The 17,218-nt window shown below is 49.0% G+C and overlaps 1 long non-coding RNA gene across 1 annotated transcript; it reads right to left on the bottom strand.

Annotated features, from left to right (window-relative positions):
- Positions 1–703: 703 nt before the first annotated feature.
- LOC122462206 lies at positions 704–10,574 on the bottom strand. The gene is made up of 3 exons (XR_006284624.1): positions 10,437–10,574; positions 1,878–1,882; positions 704–714 (listed from the first exon to the last, which is right to left on the bottom strand). It is a non-coding gene; the product is annotated as an uncharacterized LOC122462206 (long non-coding RNA).
- Positions 10,575–17,218: the final 6,644 nt, after the last annotated feature.

Genomic DNA, 17,218 nt, shown 5'->3' with positions numbered 1-17,218 from the left:
GCTTTGCAAACATGAATTAAGGAATCACAAATTCCTTGTGAGGCAGTGTGATGGGGTGTGTCTACCCCGCACTGGCCCCACAGGGGTTAACTGTGCATTGCCAGCTGAGGAAGCCACCACCCCTCTGTCCCTGCTGGGCATGCTTAGCCTGGAGACAGGGTATAAAGGGAAGCAGCCCAGCTCAGTTGGGCCGGACTGCCTAGGAGGACGGACTGTATTGTGAGCTCCCTCCACAGAGCTGCAGGAGCCCCAGTTCACAGAGGCCAGGCATGCCAAACCTCAGGTGGACACCAGATGGCCAGTGGAGACCTGGGAAGGGACTGAGTCGCCTCAGACCTTGCCAGCAGATGACTCCAGAGACCCAGAGAACCCATGGATTGCTGCACTGGGAGACCAGGAAGGATCCTTTAATCTGCCACACACACATTCTATGGTCGTTCTGCACCTGCTGAGCCTGTTGTAGAAGCGCTCCTTGCTGCTGTCAAGGTTCCCGGTGTACGGCTTCATGAGCCACAGGAGTAAAGGGTAGGCTGGGTCTCCCAGGATCACTGTGAGCATTTCAAAGTCCCCCACTGGCATCTTTTGGTCTGGAAAGGAAGCCCCTGAATGCAGCTTTCTATACAGGCCAGTGTTCCTGAAGATGCATACGTCATGCACCTTCCCTAACCACCCCACACTGATGTCCGTGAAACAATATCAGTGATCCACCAGCACCTGCAATACCACAGGGAAGAAGCCCTTTCTGTTGATGTACTCCGTCACAAGAGGATCTAGGGCCAAAATTGGGATATGCGTGCCATCTATTGCCCTGTCGCTGAATCCCATTGCTGCAAAACCATCCGCTATTTCCCACATGGTGCCCAGAGGCACCATCCTTCTTAGCAGAAGATGGCCCTGCACACTTGCATCACCACAACCCCCACGGTGGCCTTCCCAACTCCAAACTGATTTGCAGCTGACCAGTAACAGGCTGGAGTTTCCAGCTTCCACACAGCGATCGCCACTCGCTTCTCCACCCTTAGGGCAGCTCTCATTTTGGTGTCCTTGTGCTGCAGGGCGGGGGCAAGCTGCACATCGAGTACAAGGAAGGTGGCTTTGTGCATACGAAAGTTCTGCAGCAACTGCTTGTCATCCCATACCTGCATCATAATCGGATCCCACCACTCGGTGCTTGTTTCCTGAGCCCAATGGTGAAGGTCCACCATGTGCAGCTGCTCCTTGATCAGCCACCTTGTGTTCACAATGCTTATCACAGACTGTTGAGCATGCTCTGAGACAGAGATGGCAGGCGCAAAGTTTACAGAGGCAGTTGAAAAACGGCACGAAATACAGTCAGAAGCCCTTGGAATGATGGATGGAGAAAACCGCGTTATGGGATGGTGATTCCACCCGCACGATGCACTGCGATCCATTCCCAGAACTCGTAGCAGGAGAAGGTGGCGAGTAGCACAGTGGGATAGCTACCCACCATGCACTGCTCTCTCTGCTAGAGCATGAACTGTGCACACACCCCATTGACACAAGGAGCGTTGTGTGAACATGCACGAGCGCTGTAATTACAGTGGGTTATTATCATCAATGTAACTTAAGTCGACTTAACTCTGTAGAGTAGACGTGGCCTTAGTTTGTTTTTACATAAACTGATTCCTAATCAATTTAGAGACTAACCAATTTATTTGAGCATAAGCTTTCGTGAGCTACAGCTCACTTCTGAAGTGAGCTGTAGCTCACGAAAGCTTATGCTCAAATAAATTGGTTAGTCTCTAAAGTGCCACAAGTACTCCTTTTCTTTTTGCGAATACAGACTAACACGGCTGTTACTCTGAAACTAATCAATTTAGGCTAAACTGACCTGGTTTAAACTGAAATGTCCTCACAGGGGCTTGTACTGCTTTAACTAAACCAATTTAAAATCACCCCTTTACTTAAATTGGTGCAACTTTCTCATGTGCATAAATTTCCATGTGGAAACTGGGTGGGAGGTTATACAGCTGCTGCTGTGAAGTTGGGCAGGGGGGCAGCCAATGGCTGTGTGGCTTCCTTTGTAACCATGCTGCCAGTGGAAAGGAAAGGGAGCAGAGACAGCTGCTCTGTAGTTGTTTTCTGTTTCTAGCCCAAAGTCTGTAAGGAAGAGGGGTGGGAGGGAGAGCTCCAAAATCCATTGCACCCTGAGAAAATCCCTTCAGCAGACAGCATGTTTCAAGGAAAACTCAGAGGGGAATCTTACAGAGTTGCCTTCCCCTCCTCAGGCCCTCTCCTGCAAGTTTTCCACAAGAGAGGGCAATCTGGTCCTAAAACACCAAGGAGTCATTTGATCTCACCAATTATAAATAAGTCTGATGAGAGCGGAACAAGGGCTCTGTTGTGATAGATGCATCAATGCTAATTATCAGTCACAATTGTCCCCTATCGCTCTAGTGTATTTTGTGCAGTATAATTGTACCGCTAAGCAGAGCTGATACGCAGTTTGAAAGAACTTACAATATATTCATGTGAGTTTCAGCTTCCCTCGAGTAACTTTTCCAACTGTTACCCTGGAAGAAGAACTCAGCAGTTTGGGTGGTCTTGCCTACATTCTGCAGTACAAGCCTTGCGAGCAGCCTTGAAAATGGTCTCTCTAACCAGACCACTGGCTCCTTTTCTCGGCCTGTGGTCACAGAAGCCTCTGGAAAATGGATTGGAGGACAAGAGGCAGTCTTGTTAATGGGAAACATCTGAAGTATTTGAGTGCTGGCTTGCAGTCCATAGACTAAATGTTGCCTCATTTAGAAAAAAACAATTGAACTACAATTTTCATTCATTTGGTTAAATGAACATACACAATTTTCTTTGTGGCAGCAGAGCCAGGTTTGCCATGGGTTAGTGCTGTTGTTAGGGCTGGGTAGCCATAGCCTGTGGCATAAAGGGGTTAAAGGTACATATATGCTATTTTAAGTTTGTCACTTCCAGCTGTTAATAAATGGTCTAGTCGATTGCTCAACCACACTTTGGTTCATTATGAAATATATTCCAGAGACAAAATAAACAATATCAGTCAGGTTTATTGCAATAAGCCAATAATAATATCGTACAGGGAAAAGGTTCTATATGGTACTAGTCTTCAGGAAGCCATCTTGTTCAGCAGTGTTACATTCACCTTACGCAGAAGGTGAGCTCCCAAAGATTCACAGTTCAGTTAGGACTAGTTATAAGATATTTTACAAGTTATAAAACTCTTTACACATCTCTGAAGCACAGCCCATCCGTGCATCCCAGTTCCTTGACTTGCTGCTCTATTCCTTTCCTTATCTCTGTTTTGGATACTAGCACTGCAGGTACTGTCTGTGACGGTACCACCCTCACTTGTATGAAGACAGAAAATAATGTATCTGTTTATGCCAAAAGCTGAGCTGTACTATTGCAGGGTATTGTGGGGTGTAGTTTAGCATGAGTGAACAGAACTCTAAGAAGAACGTAGGCCAGTTCCGCTCTTATAACTGCCAGATATTTGTATAATGCAGAGATCGGCAACCTTCGGCATGCGGCCCGTCAGGGAAATCCACTGACGGGCTGGGGCGGTTTCTTTACCTGCAGCGTTCAGCCGATTTTCGCTCCCACTGTCCGCAGTTTGCCGTTCCAGGCCAATGGGGGCTGTGGAAAGCAGCGGCCAGCACATACCTCGGCCCATGCTGCTTCCTGCAGTCCCATTGGCCTGGATCGGCCAGAGGGAGCTGCGATCGGCCGAACGCTGCAGGTAAACAAACCGTCCCGGCTTGCCAACGGATTTCCCTGATGGGCCGCATGCCAAATGTTGCTGGTATAATGTGTTATATGCTAATCTAACATATGTTTTGGGTAACAGGTCCCCACTTGTCACTCTATTGTTATATCAGGGCCACACCTTTGCTAAATTAATATATGACGCAGAGATAAGAACTTTTGTTTGGAACTTATACTCTTTTAGCAAAATGTGTAAGAGGCTATATGTAATTAGTACAATTAAAACTAAATATTTTTTGTAATATAAGCAAAGCTTTAAATGCAACTTCTATCCTTGTGTGATAAATTATTTTGAATTTATTTTGAAAAAGTGAATTTAAGCATTATTATAGTCTGACCCATAATGCTACCTAAATGAGGAGTAAAACAGAAATTAGTGACATTACAAGCGAGGTAAATTTCTTGTAATTAGTTACTACACAGGTCCATCCATATTAGAAGTTACCTTTACTGCTGGTTGTCACTAGTAAGCTTTGCCAGGCAGGAGACAGGAGCAGCTAGCTTCTGTGTCTCATTGTACTAGTCTGAGTCGTAGTGGCCACACACTGGAGTCTCTATGTTATAAGTATCACATTGGCATACATATCAATATCCCTTAGTGGAACATCAAACCATGTGTGGTATTCTTTAGGTTTGCATTATTGAGTGATACACCAGTAGTTGAGGTAGATCCCAACGTTCCTTGGAGATGCTGTCCATTTGGTAGCAATTAAACATTAAATATTTGAAAGCATGAATTTTAATAACCAATACTTCTTTTTTAAACATAGCACAAAGGAAAAGAGTATAAAGTTAAAGCAAAATGAACTTTAAATGTAGGTTTATGCAAACACTTTGAGGGTAATAAGCTTTCATGACATTTGCTTCTGCTTGTCAGTATTCTGGACAGCCTGTGTCCCCTGGCTGACAGTCCGAACTAATGATGGCTTCTCACCTTCTGGGAGTAGAGGACAATGGTGAATGCCAACAATAGTTAAAACCTAGACTTGGGGCTGTTATCAGGGCAGATGGTTCATCTTGTACAGCAACATATGACCATGGATCTGGCCAACTAAAGTTAGGTATGAGCTTCTGCAAGGTGCAAGACATCAGACATCTGGGTCTCGTCAGTGGGGAGACAGTTTATTCACAGCAGCAATTATGTCCTAATTTTTCTGGGCACTAAAGGGGCCTGTTACTACTAGCTAAAGGACCATCAGCTGTTGCTGTAGCAGGAAATCATGGTACAGACCATGGAACAGTGTACTCATTGAAGGCATGTCCCCTCACAGCTGGGCGTGGTGTAGTGGCTCTCCTCCTATTTGGCACCCTCTGCTGACTGATGCTCTGGCCCCACAGTGGTCTGCCTCTTCCTGTGTCTTTGGGTATATCTACACAGCAAGTAGACACCTGTGGCTAACCTGAGGCAGCTGACTCAGGCTAAGGGGCTGTTTAATTGCAGTGTAGACTTCCAGGCCTGGGCTGGAGTCTAGGTTCCAGGATTCTGCGGCGTGGGAGGGTCCCAGAGTTCAGGCTTCAGCCACAGCCCAGAAATCTACACTGCAATGAAACAGCCCCACAACTGAAGCCCCACGAGACTGAATCAGCTGCCCTGAGCCAGCCCTGGGGTTTTCTTTGCTGTGTAGAAATATCCTTTCAGTCCAGCCTCTTCCAGGGAAACTTGAGTCCAACACACCACTGGCCTGGCAGCACCATAGCAGGGTTTGGTCCAACCTCAGGCTTTTGGGTCTTCACACCCCAGCCCTAACTGGGCCAGTAGGGGAACCCAGATCTGCACTCTACACTGAGTTCCAGCCCAGGGACCCTGTATGAAGCAGAAGAGAAGTTTGTTCAGACCCTCTGCTGGATCCTTGGGCTGCTTCCTACTGTGGCTGGCAGCTAGGCCTTCCTCACAGTCTCTTCCCCAGCTGACTCTTCTGCTAATCCCAAAACAAAGAGGATCCGGACTAGTTATGAGAAACAACAGAACGGCTGCACCAGGCCCACCTGTCCCAAGGAGGCTCTGACCCTTAGGAGTCTCTAGTTAGGCCCTGCCCCAGCTGATTCTTCCAGGCAGCTTCAAGCAGTCTCTGGTTAGACTCTGGCCCCAGCCAGGCCTTCCTTCACAGGCTTCTCTCACAAGATCTCTCTCTCCCAATCAGTCACCATTGACCTGGGTTTTCCTCTTTTATCTCCTCCCCCCAGGCTTGACACTTTACACATGTGTAATGGCGTGGGGCTGACTAGGCTTACAGGCTCTCATTAACCCCTTCTTGGTCAGTGTGTGGTCCATATACCCCATCTCCAGACATTTCAGTAAAGGCAGAGACTCAAGTTCAATGAACCCTGTGTTCACTTTCTGCACTATGGGGCTAGAACCTGTGGGTTCAGATGAAGTTCTACTGTTGGATCTAGAAATGGGAGCGCTGCACTTCTACTGCAAATAGTTGCCCTACCTCAGCCTTCCAACAACTGTTAGGCCCCATCCCAAAGTTACCTCCGTAACCTGTCTGCCCTCCTTTCCAGTTCTCCTCTTGTGAGGGTGCTTTCATTATTGCCTTTTACTCCTGTTTTTCTTCCCTCCTCTGTTCCAGTCTGGTTGGCTGTCAGAAACGTTACCTCTCATCTTCCCCATCCAGTCATCATACATAGCCCATTAGTGCTTCCTGGAGCATTGTGCTGACCCTGCACTGTGAGCATCATATTAGAGCTCCGTTTCCTGCAATGCCTGTTCGCTGATGGCAACTTGTCCAGTTTGGAATTGCAGCTCCTCATCTGTATTACATCCTGTCACCAGTGTTTCCAATCCAAGATGCTGGCTGCAGCCTCTTCATTTTCCTCCACAGTTGGAAGCTGTGACCAGTTTTTCTTTTACAAATACTTGCTCTGCTCTTGGGTTTAAATGCTCAAACAAATCTGTGACCATCCAGTCTAATTGAGCAGTCTGGCTGTAATAAACAAAGGCCACCATTTTCAAATGGGGCTGTCTAAAGTTAGACTCTTCATCCATTCTTAGCCCCCTAAATAAGTGGCCTGATTTCCAGATGTGCTAAGCACCTACAGTTCCCAGTCACTTTAGTGGGAATTGAGGGGGGTCAGCATCCCACAGGATGAGACCCTAAATAACCTTTCTGACAGCATCAAAGAAATTCCTTCAGGGATCTTAAGTTTGCAGCTGTCCCACTCTATGGAAAAAAAGGGAGATATATAAACCTTTGGCTTTCACTGAGCTACATGGTATTGGAAGGAAACATTATGCTCTCCTAGAATTGCTAAACAATGACACATACTTGTCTCTTGGGTGAGCTGTGTTCACTCACACATTTGCCTGATTAGCAGGGGCCAGTTACTTGAACATTATATAACTGTTAATGTGCTAATACACAGACCTAGACTGAATCAGTTTAGACCAGTCGATGGCTAAACCAGCTTTCATTTAGCTGATCTCATTGTAGCCTGCAAAAGGCTTTGAGTTGCCTCAAAGCCTGATCTCCCAACAAACACCCTAAGCAGCACTGAGGGCTAGAGTACTGTCTAGGTGTGTCTGAACATGTCTCCAGCTAGTGGCTGGCCCACACAGAGGCTTAAAGCCTGCTAATGGCTTTTAGCTCATGTAGAGGAGCCCTGGGGTTTTTCAGTGCTAATGGTTCTGGGTTCTGCTGATAATCCATGGGAGGGCTGGGGACAGTTATCATATGTGCACAGTTAAACAACAGGCGGTGGGGAGCCTAGAGTAACAGTCACAGAAGCTCACTCTGACAGTACTGGTAGGTGTAACAGTAGCTGTGACTTGTTACAAATGTTTGATCTTTGTGTAGTTTCTTTTTTGGTTTGTTTTTCATCATTATACACAGTTCCTTCATGCAGTCAATTTGAGGAAGTTAACTTCCCTTGGCCAAACTATCACCATTAGACCATGGCCCCACCCCTCCTCTCCACCTGTGCTCCACTCCAAGGCCCCACCCCCAGGCCTCCATGCAGCCTCTTTCCCCCAAGGCCCTGACCACTGCTCACTCCTTTCTGCCCCCTCCCTGCTCACTCCTCTCCACCTGCTGCTTGCTTCTCTTTGCCTCCTGCCTCCTGCCTCCTGGGGGGGGGGGCAGAGCACAGGTGAAGTCGGGATGGGGCCTCAGGGCAGAGCAGGGGGTGGGGCCATGGTCCAGGCACCAGGGCCCACAAAAGGTTACTTGAGCCCTGCCACTAGCATGAGTCTCAATATGTCGTTGAAGCAATAACCTCAGGAGGGTTTCTTTGCAGCTCTGCAGCAGCAGCACTGGCTGAGCACCTCCTCCCCGGAGCATTCAGGGTATGTCTGTGCTGCAATGTAAGCCCAGGGTTAGCAGAATTTGAGTTAGCAGACATGGGGTTTGTTCACCTAGAGCTCGAACATCTCTACTCATTTGTAACCCCAGGTTAGGAGTTGTTGACCCCTGGATCTCAACCTGGGGCTCCAGTGTCTACACTGCACTTTGCAAGCTGGAGTCAAACCAGCCATATCCCAGGCTGCCTATCGCTCTTCCAAAATGTAGCTGCTCTAGCCCTTTTTTTGTGAGGCAGTGTGGAAAACCTGACTGTCCCCCAAACCTGACTGTGCTGAGGACAAATAAAATTGGCCTGTGGAATACTTCTGGCAGAGTCCCAAAGCATAAGTCCAGTGGGACTGCATCTACACTGCAAAGCAATAGGGCTTGAGCCCTGGGGTCCTCGCATGACAAAGGCTCAGCCCCTCCACACCCGCAGGATGCTGGGACATTAAAGCCAAGTCCTGGGTTAGTGCAGTTTGCATGTAGATGAGAAGGGGGTTTAGGCTTGAACCTGAGTTCAATCCCTGTGCTTCCGTTGCAGTGTAGACATACCCTTAAATAGCACTTCAGCTGTGGCTGCAAGCTGCATTGAAGTGGCACAAAAGGAGAAGTGATGCCACGGGAGGGAAAGGTGGCCAGATTATTGGGGAGGGAGATTCAAATCATTTTCTCAGCTCCAGTGGGAGTGGAAGAAAATTAGACCATTTCGGAGGTGGCAACTCATGGCGAGTGAGAACAGCATCACATAGCGTAATCACAACAGCTTTGGCTTTTCCTTTCAGAGATGGACTACACTAGAGCTTGGGGTGGCTGAAGTCTTTGGCAAAGCAGCTTTGCTCAATGCACAATCTTGTGTTAGCTGCCGGCAGAGCCATTTTTCTTTTGTTACTGTGCTCACCAGGCTCTTGCATTCTATAAAAGGACAAATGTACAAGCCCACACTTCACCCAACTAGCTCTCTGACACAGCATCTAAGAGCCACAAGCACCAGTAGCAGAGCCATTAGCAAAAACCTTTGTCTGGTTAAGGGGGTTATTTTTTTCCCTTGTATCAAAACAGGAGGTCAGACTTTAGCATCTTGATGGGAGATGCCGGACTATTCTGCTGACCATACCTTTCAAATGGCAAATGTGACAACAGCAGCTGGCAGCGTGATACATGACGGATATGTGGAACATTTGTATTTTGTTGCAGATCACACCACAACTGACAGATTATAGTAGATTTAAAATCTGTTTTAAAAGATGTTTTCTTGTTTTATGAATTAAATAAATCAGTTGTTTTAAAAGAACACTGGACAAACCAGAAATTTTATGATATGCAATCATAAGGATGGCTGTATGGCTTCACAGCAGGGTTTGAACCCCTTACCCCATCACAGACCCCTTCTGCTTGTGCCAAAGGAGGAATTTTTACAATATGAGAACTACGATTTGTCCGTGTGTTATACAATTATTTGCTAGTCAGCAACACAATGTTGGGAATAAGGATTCCTGGGATCTACTCCTGCCCCTGGAAGGAGAATGTGGTCTAGTGGTTAAAACAGTCCTTACATACAGGCGAGCTAAGTACATCATTTTAGCAGACTTACTCTGAGAGGCTGAGGGGGGTCAAACTCGGGCCTGTCCTAATAGAATCTTGGAATCTAATCTACTAGAAGTGACCTTATGCAACCTCTCAACTAACTTATTTGTAAAATGAGCGGGTGTGGGAAATGATCCTGATCGTCTACCTAAGGCACGGGTATAAAGTCATGTTTAATAAAAAGTGCTATGAAGCACACAAAAATATAAACAGCAATGTGTAGAAGAAGTGAGCTTAGAGCTTCTCACTGCCAGCATAGAAAGCGTTTTGATAAGCTACTGAGTGTGAGAAAGGGGAACAAATGAATACACACCCACCCCTGAAACATGGAATGTTCCACTAAATCTGGAACAGTTGAGGGGTTTGCTGCTGACTTGCTGTAGCAACCAGAGCAGGTAGATCTCATTAGCTCCAGCCAGGGGCGGGGAGGAGTATAGGCCCGAGGTGCCCGGGCTCCAGGAATATTCAGGGCTGGGGGCCCTGCTCCACCAATGTTTGGAGCTGGGTCTCTCCCCTGGCCCTGCCTGGAGCATCCCCCTCCAGAGCATCCCCCCTGAGCACCCCCACCTGCTGGCGCTGGCTGCTGCTGCCTCAGGCTACAGCACAGCACAAGAGCAGCGCTGGTGGCGGGCGGCAGCAGCTGGCGGCTGCTGCACCTCAGGAGGTGGAGGTGTAGGCGGAGGCACACGCATGCTCCCCTCCCCCGGCACCCACCAGGAGGAGACGCCACCGAGGGGGCTTCCTGCGGGAGACGTCTGGAGTGGACCTCACTCACCTGAGCAGCTGCTGGGGCTTCAGTGAGTGTTTGACCCTGTGATCCCCGCCCCGCAGCCACCACTCCTGCCCAACGCTGGGCAAGGGGCCGCCCCATCACCCACCCCCAGTGAGGCTATGGTGAGGGGCAGCAGGGGAGGAAGGAAGCCACATGTGATGGCAGTCCCCTCCCCGTGAGCGCCACACACCCCCGCCCCCTCCCAGAGCCTGCACCCCCACCCCTTTCCCACCCCACCCCCCTCTGGCCCCCAAACTCCCTCCCAGAGCCTGCACCCCCTCCTGCACCCCCTGCCCCAGCCCAGAGCCTGCACCCAGCACCCAAACTCCGTCCCACAGCCTGTACCCCCACCCCCTTCCCACACACCCCTCCTGCACCCAAACTCCCTCCTACATCCCCACCCCCTTGCCCCAGCCCAGAGCCTACACCCAAACTCTGTTCCAGAGCCTACACTCCCTCCCTCCGCACCGCCTCTCATCCCCAAACTCCCTCCCAGAGCCTGCACCCCCACCCCCAGCCTGCACTCAAACACTGTCCCAGAGCCTGCACCCCTGACCCCCTCATGCACACCCACCCCCTGCCCTAGCCTGGAGGATGCATCCAGCACCCAAACTCCCTCCCAGAGCCTGCACCCCTCACCCCCTGCCCCAGCCTGCACCCAGCACCCAAATTCCATCCCAGAGCCTGCACCCCAGACCATAGGCACCGACTCCGTGGGTGCTCTGGGGCTGGAGCATCCACGGGGAAAAATTGGTGGGTGCTCTGCACCCACCGGCAGCTCCCCGCCCCTCCCCTCCGCCCTATCTCACCTCCGCCTCCGCTCAGCCTCTGCCCCGAGCGCACCGCTGCATCCTGCTTCTCCCCCGTCACTCCCAGTGCTGGTGCTGCGAAACAGCTGTTTCGCGCAGCAAGCCTGGGAGGGAGGGGGGAGGAGGGGGAACATGGCACGCTTGGGGGAGGAGGCGGGGCTGGGGTGGGGATTCAGGGAGGGGTCCAATAGGGGCAGGGAGGGGCGGAGTTAGGGCGGGGACTTTGGGGTGGGGGCAGTGTGCGAGCACCCACCGGCGCAGAAAAATGTTGGTGCCTCTGCCCCAGAGTCCATCCCAGAGCCCAACCTCTCAACCGTCCTACACCCCAATCTCCTGCCCCAGCCCAGGGCCTGCAGGTAAGACCTTCTCCCCCGACCCAAACTCCCTCGCAGAGCCTTAGGCAGGTGCGGGGCAGAGTTCGGGGTGGGGAGGGGGCAGGCTCTGGGCATTCTGGGCACCACCAAAATTTCTACAAACCTGCCACCCCGGCTCCAGCTAAGGCATATAAAAGGCTGGGAGTCTTTCAGAGGCTAAAAGAATAAACTCTAAGAACAGTCAGCTCAGGAGAGAGGCTGGAGATAAAGTGCCAGATTTTTAGAGGCATTTAGGTGCCTAAAGATACGGCAAGGTGCCTAGTGGGAGTTTTGAAAGTATCAGTGAGTCAATCAAATATATCAACCACTAATGAATGCATTTTACATGGACCACATTACTTGCAGTGCCAGACTGGTAATAAAAGGGCAGACAATGCCCCCAATAAAACCTGTTAAAATGAAGACATCTGCTGTGCACAGAAAAACAATCACTCAATCTTGTTGAAAAGAATAGATTGCGCATGCCCTGAAATACAGCATTAGGACATCAGGATCAGTACAGCTGCTATAGCTGGGGAAGGAGAAGGATCTGGAGAAGACACAGTGGGGGGGGGGGGATTAAAAGAGGCTGGAAATGAAGCAAAAAATTAAACTGAAAAAGGAAAAAATTGTTACATTACAATATTTAACTAAGGAAAGCAGAGAACCACATATTGAAAGATGACCTAACTTCAGGGAAGTGATATCAGTCACAGAAAGAAATACACTATAAAAGGGGGGTGTAAATAGTCTAGACTCCATGGTATGTCTTCATTGCAGAGTTAACCCAGGCTCTGATCTGGTTTTACCCCTAAGTCCCCTACCAGTCACACAAAACCCTCTGCCCTGGGTTTGGAAATGCTTTAAACCCAGAGTGGCTGGGGATATACATTAACACCCAGATTCTACTTAAACTCTAACACCCATTTTGCAGAGTGGATGCAGGCTATATTTAACTCAGGGCCTGATCGTCATCCAATGACTTCCCACAATTCCCTTGGGGCCCTATTTTCCTGCCCTTCTACCTACTTCCTTCTGCACCAGCAGTCACCTACCAGTTTATGTACCAGTGTTTAAACCCTACATTTCATGCAACTTGCTACAGTTCTACACAGTACTTGAACAGAGATGCCATTTGGGAAATCATCCTCCCAGCATGCCAGCTCACCAGAAGCTGACATGAAGGCTCCGGTGAACCTCTCGGGTGAGGTCAGTAAGAAGCCTCATTTGGGGAGATACACCAGAAATCATCACGTCTAAGCTGGCAGAGGAGGGGATTCCGGGATAGCAAGTCACTGCAGGGAAAGAATCAAAAACCTAAAGAGCATATACCACAAGGCCAAAGACTCTAATGGACAATCCAACAACTATCAACCTGCCCCTACCACAAGGAGTTTGACCAGGTACTTTGTGCTGCTCTGGAGCTCCATGCTGTGCTGGACAGGCTTTTAAAAGCAGTTGGTGATATTACTGGACTAGGGGCTCGTGAATGAGAGGAGCCAGAAGAGACCCTGAGGGAAGATAATCCAGAGGAGATGGGATAGATCCATGGGACAGATGAACTAGAGGAGATGGGACAGATACTTACTGCTTTGGGGCCCAGCCATTATGAACTCAGCCCAGAGTCCCAGGAACTTTTTGGGATGGAGGCAGAGGACTAGCCAGGAGAGGAAGTAGCAAAGGAAGCAGCATCACAATAGCTGGGTAAGATGCAACTGCCATCATTGTTATGGGAAAGATGGGCACTACATTAGCCTTTTTCCAGTCATCTGGGACCTCCCCCGATCGCCATGAGTTTTCAGAGATAATGCCCAATGGCTCTGCAATCACATCCGCCAACTCCTTTAGCACTCTCGGATGCAGTACATCCGGCCCCATGGACTTGTGTTCGTCCAGCTTTTCTAAATAGTCCCGAACCACTTCTTTCTCCACAGAGGGCTGGTCACCTCGTCCCCATGCCATGCTGCCCAGTGCAGTAGTCTGGGAGCTGACCTTGTTCGTGAAGACAGGCAAAAAAAGCATTGAGTACATTAGCTTTTTTCAGCCCTAGCTATCAGAGGGATGCTTGCTGGTTGCCTGTACTGGGCATGTAAACCAGCACTGTATTTCACTCTTTCCTGGCACAAGCTTTCCCTCTTCTCCTCACACATGTTCAGCAGTGAAAGACAGGCCCACATAACATGAATGGCATTGGACACACTGGCATCCAAACAGGGGAACAAGCAGCACCATCTCACATTCAGTCGGCCAAATGCAGACTCCATCCCCGGCCTGCAACTGTTCAGGGTGGAACTAAGGCACCTTCTGCTGTGTACTCTTAAACGGGGTAAGGTGTCATGAACCAGGATAGTAGAGAACAGCCTGGGTACCCTAAAATGACGGTGGGCACACACACATCCCACGGATATTCATATTACTGTGAGGAAATAAAGTCCCTTCTTGTCCAATTTTGAAGATGCCAGCTCTCCAGAGTACCCTAGAGTCATGCATCCTCCCCGTGCATCAGGCATTGGTGTTTATGAACTTCCCTCAGTGGTCGACCAAGGCCTGCATAATGAGGGAGTTGTAGCCTTTCTGGTTGACATACCCATGTGCAGCTTGAGGGGGCAAGGGCAGGCAGGGGGCACACGTGTGCCATCAGTGGCCCCCGCACAGTTCAGAAATCCATTCAGTCAAAGCCAGCTACTAGCAATCTTCACCACCTGTGGGGTAAATCCCATCACTAATTGTCTTGCAAACCTCCATCACCACAGCAGTGACAGTTGCCTTGCCAACATCACACTTACTAGCCATGGACCGGTAGCGATCTGGGGTAGCCAGTGCCAGTTTCTAGATGGCTATAGCAACCTGCTTCTGTATTAGTACCGCCTCCCTCATTTGCATATTCTGGCACTGGGGGATTGGGGAAAGCTCCTCACACAGCTCCATGAAGGTCTGCTTTCTCATGTGGCAGTTCTGGAGCCGCTGCTGGTCATCCCAGGTCTACATGATGATGTAATTCCACCACTTTGGCTTTGTGATCCTGTTCCAGAACTGCCGGCCAGCAAAGGGGGAATCCATAGCTTTTAAAACCTGCATAAGCTGTCCCCACTACACTGTATCTGCCTGCAGCCTGTGTGATCTCAACAGGGCCTGCCACTGCCTTCTCAGGGCGGCAAACCACTTCCAAAATACCCTCCACCATCTTTCATGCCCTTCATTTTCCTGCTGTTGCCAAAATGAGAGTTGCATTAGTGCCAACACCTAGAAGAGGCCATTGTTCTGAGCTGGATCCATGCCTTAGCACCAGTTGGAATGAAAGCTGAAGACAGGAATCTAGAGTGTGGGAAGCCGGAAGTGCTGCACTTTACTGAGTTGTCAGACTAAGAACACTTCCACCCTGCTGCCTAGGAAGGACAGTCAAGTTCTCTCATAGTACACTGTGAAACAATCCATAGAGCAGCACAGTTTAGTGCAATATTAAGACCCATAGAATATGCCCCTACAGGTCCTAGTGCCTCACCTGGGCTATTGCAGCACCAGTGTGGATGTGGCTACACAGGTATCATTCAAGTATGATGTAACAAGGTGGATGATCACACCCAGGCTATGCTAACACAGGTGCCAAGACCTGGGTACCCAATCCTGGAACACTCTGGAGTGAAGGCATACTCCATGAGACACAGAGAGCCTCATTTACATGTCTCAGAGTTCCAGTCTGGTTCCTGTCCTGGGGAAGCATAGCTATATGCTGTCCCTTCCTCAGGATGGCTTGTAGGGTTATAATCCAACCCCTAAAAAGTTCATTTGCTAATTCAGGATAACACAAATACCTCCACTTGCGCACAAAATGTGCCCCCTGACTACAACCATAAACATCAGCTACGGAAAAAACAATCCACAACACCATATTTCCTCGTTACATCATCTAAACAACACTATTTCAAATGTTATAAACAGTAACTTCCCAACATGACAAACTATTTCCACTTAAAAAACAAAGAATTCCTTTAATTACCAATCATCCAATTAACCATCAGCCAAAAATGTGCCCCATACACACTAACCATCAGCTTCTGCACAACAGCACCCCAATGCTCCAGACAATTAGAAATCACCCATTTCTAACCACTCCACACAGCCATGGTTAATGGGTGCACGTTTTGTATGGGGGTGGAAGGCAGAGGCATATGTGTGGTGGATCTGACTGAGGTAACGTGGAGAAGGTGATATCATGGTTATAGGCTACAAGGGTTTGGGTGAGGACTTAACTAGTGATTTCCTGACTCTTTTATAGTTGTCTTGGTAACATATGCCCTGGCCTTGAGCAATATCAACTGGCTTTTAACAATGTTAGTGCTTGGGGAAATATATACATAATTTGTGGTCCTTTGTGACTCAGATACTATAGCTGTAAGAAGGAGTTTGGATTAATAGCAACAGTGATTGGAAATACTGATGTATGTCATTTTATTTCTGTAGAGGCAATAGCTTTCCTCTCTCTAGTGCTTCTGATCCAAAATCTTTGTTATATATACAATACATAAACCACAAGGATTCCTGACTGATATGTTCATGAGTACAGTATTTAGCTGTTATGTGCCCCTCACCCATGGTTTGCATTGTTAAATGTTAAGTTTTGAATTTTCAGCTATAGAAGTGAAAAGTATATCAGTGTGCTGTAGTCAGTTATGTGACTGTTATGAGTTTGTTTTCTGTGTTCAGCAGTTTTAAATTTTTAAGGACTATCCAGCCTGTGGAGGCCATCAGCCATTTTGTGTACATTCTATGCAAACTGTGACAGAGAGATGCACACTGTACTCTCAGTGAGTTTACTTTTGTTCTTTTTTGTTTGTTCTCTTAATCTAAAGCAAATGTCATTTGGACTGAATATATATGGCTGGTCTTTGTGTATAGAAAAACATAATAGTACCATTATTTATTCCTGAAACATTATTGAGAGCCACAGTAGAGTGTTGAGGGTCTTTGCATTTTTCATACACACCCCTACACCTCCAGACACTCAAGGCCCACGTCACAGACACCATCTTTCCACTGTGTTGTCTCTGTTAAGCCAAAACGTAAAGGAATCAGAGAGAAGGAGGCCATGGCTGGCACTTACTGCACCCCAAGGGTGTAGGCACAGGTGGGTCTGGGTAGTCCACATTCTTCCCCCAATTACCACCAAAGCTAAGCCTGTGAGTCTGCACCACTGCCGCCATCGAAATTACTGATTCCTCCCTGGAGGAGTCACCACCTCCACTGGAAGAACCCAGCTCCCATCGGTTCCTGTGGGCACACAGCATAAGGCAGAAGGGGGCTTGAGGGCAGCCAGGAGCTGATGCCGGGTTTGTGCCCCAGAGACTTGAGGCACCTGTACCAGAGCAGCCCAGGTCCCTCTATGTGTCAGAGTGATGTGCGGGCTGAGCCACGCCAGCCATGCGGCCTGAGAGCCACCAGCACCACCTCCTTCCTGGAGAGGCCCTGAGCAGCCGTGCTGAATCCAGTCCCTCCTCGACACATGCAGCTAAGGCGTGTGCTGCTACCTGAGCCTGGCTGCTGCTGTCACGTGGAGACCTGAGCCCAGGTGTGAGCAGGGCCACCAGGCCAGTGGTGGCCTTTGCCTGGGGTGGGGCATTGTAGCCGTTTGCAGCAGTGGAAACTGTGAAGCTGTTTTGC

Source organism: Chelonia mydas, chromosome 1 (genome assembly GCF_015237465.2).
Source record: "Chelonia mydas isolate rCheMyd1 chromosome 1, rCheMyd1.pri.v2, whole genome shotgun sequence".
In the NCBI taxonomy this organism is placed as follows: domain Eukaryota; kingdom Metazoa; phylum Chordata; order Testudines; family Cheloniidae; genus Chelonia; species Chelonia mydas.
The sequence above is the reverse complement of the archived record's forward strand: the minus strand, read 5'-3'. Positions and strand labels throughout refer to the sequence as shown.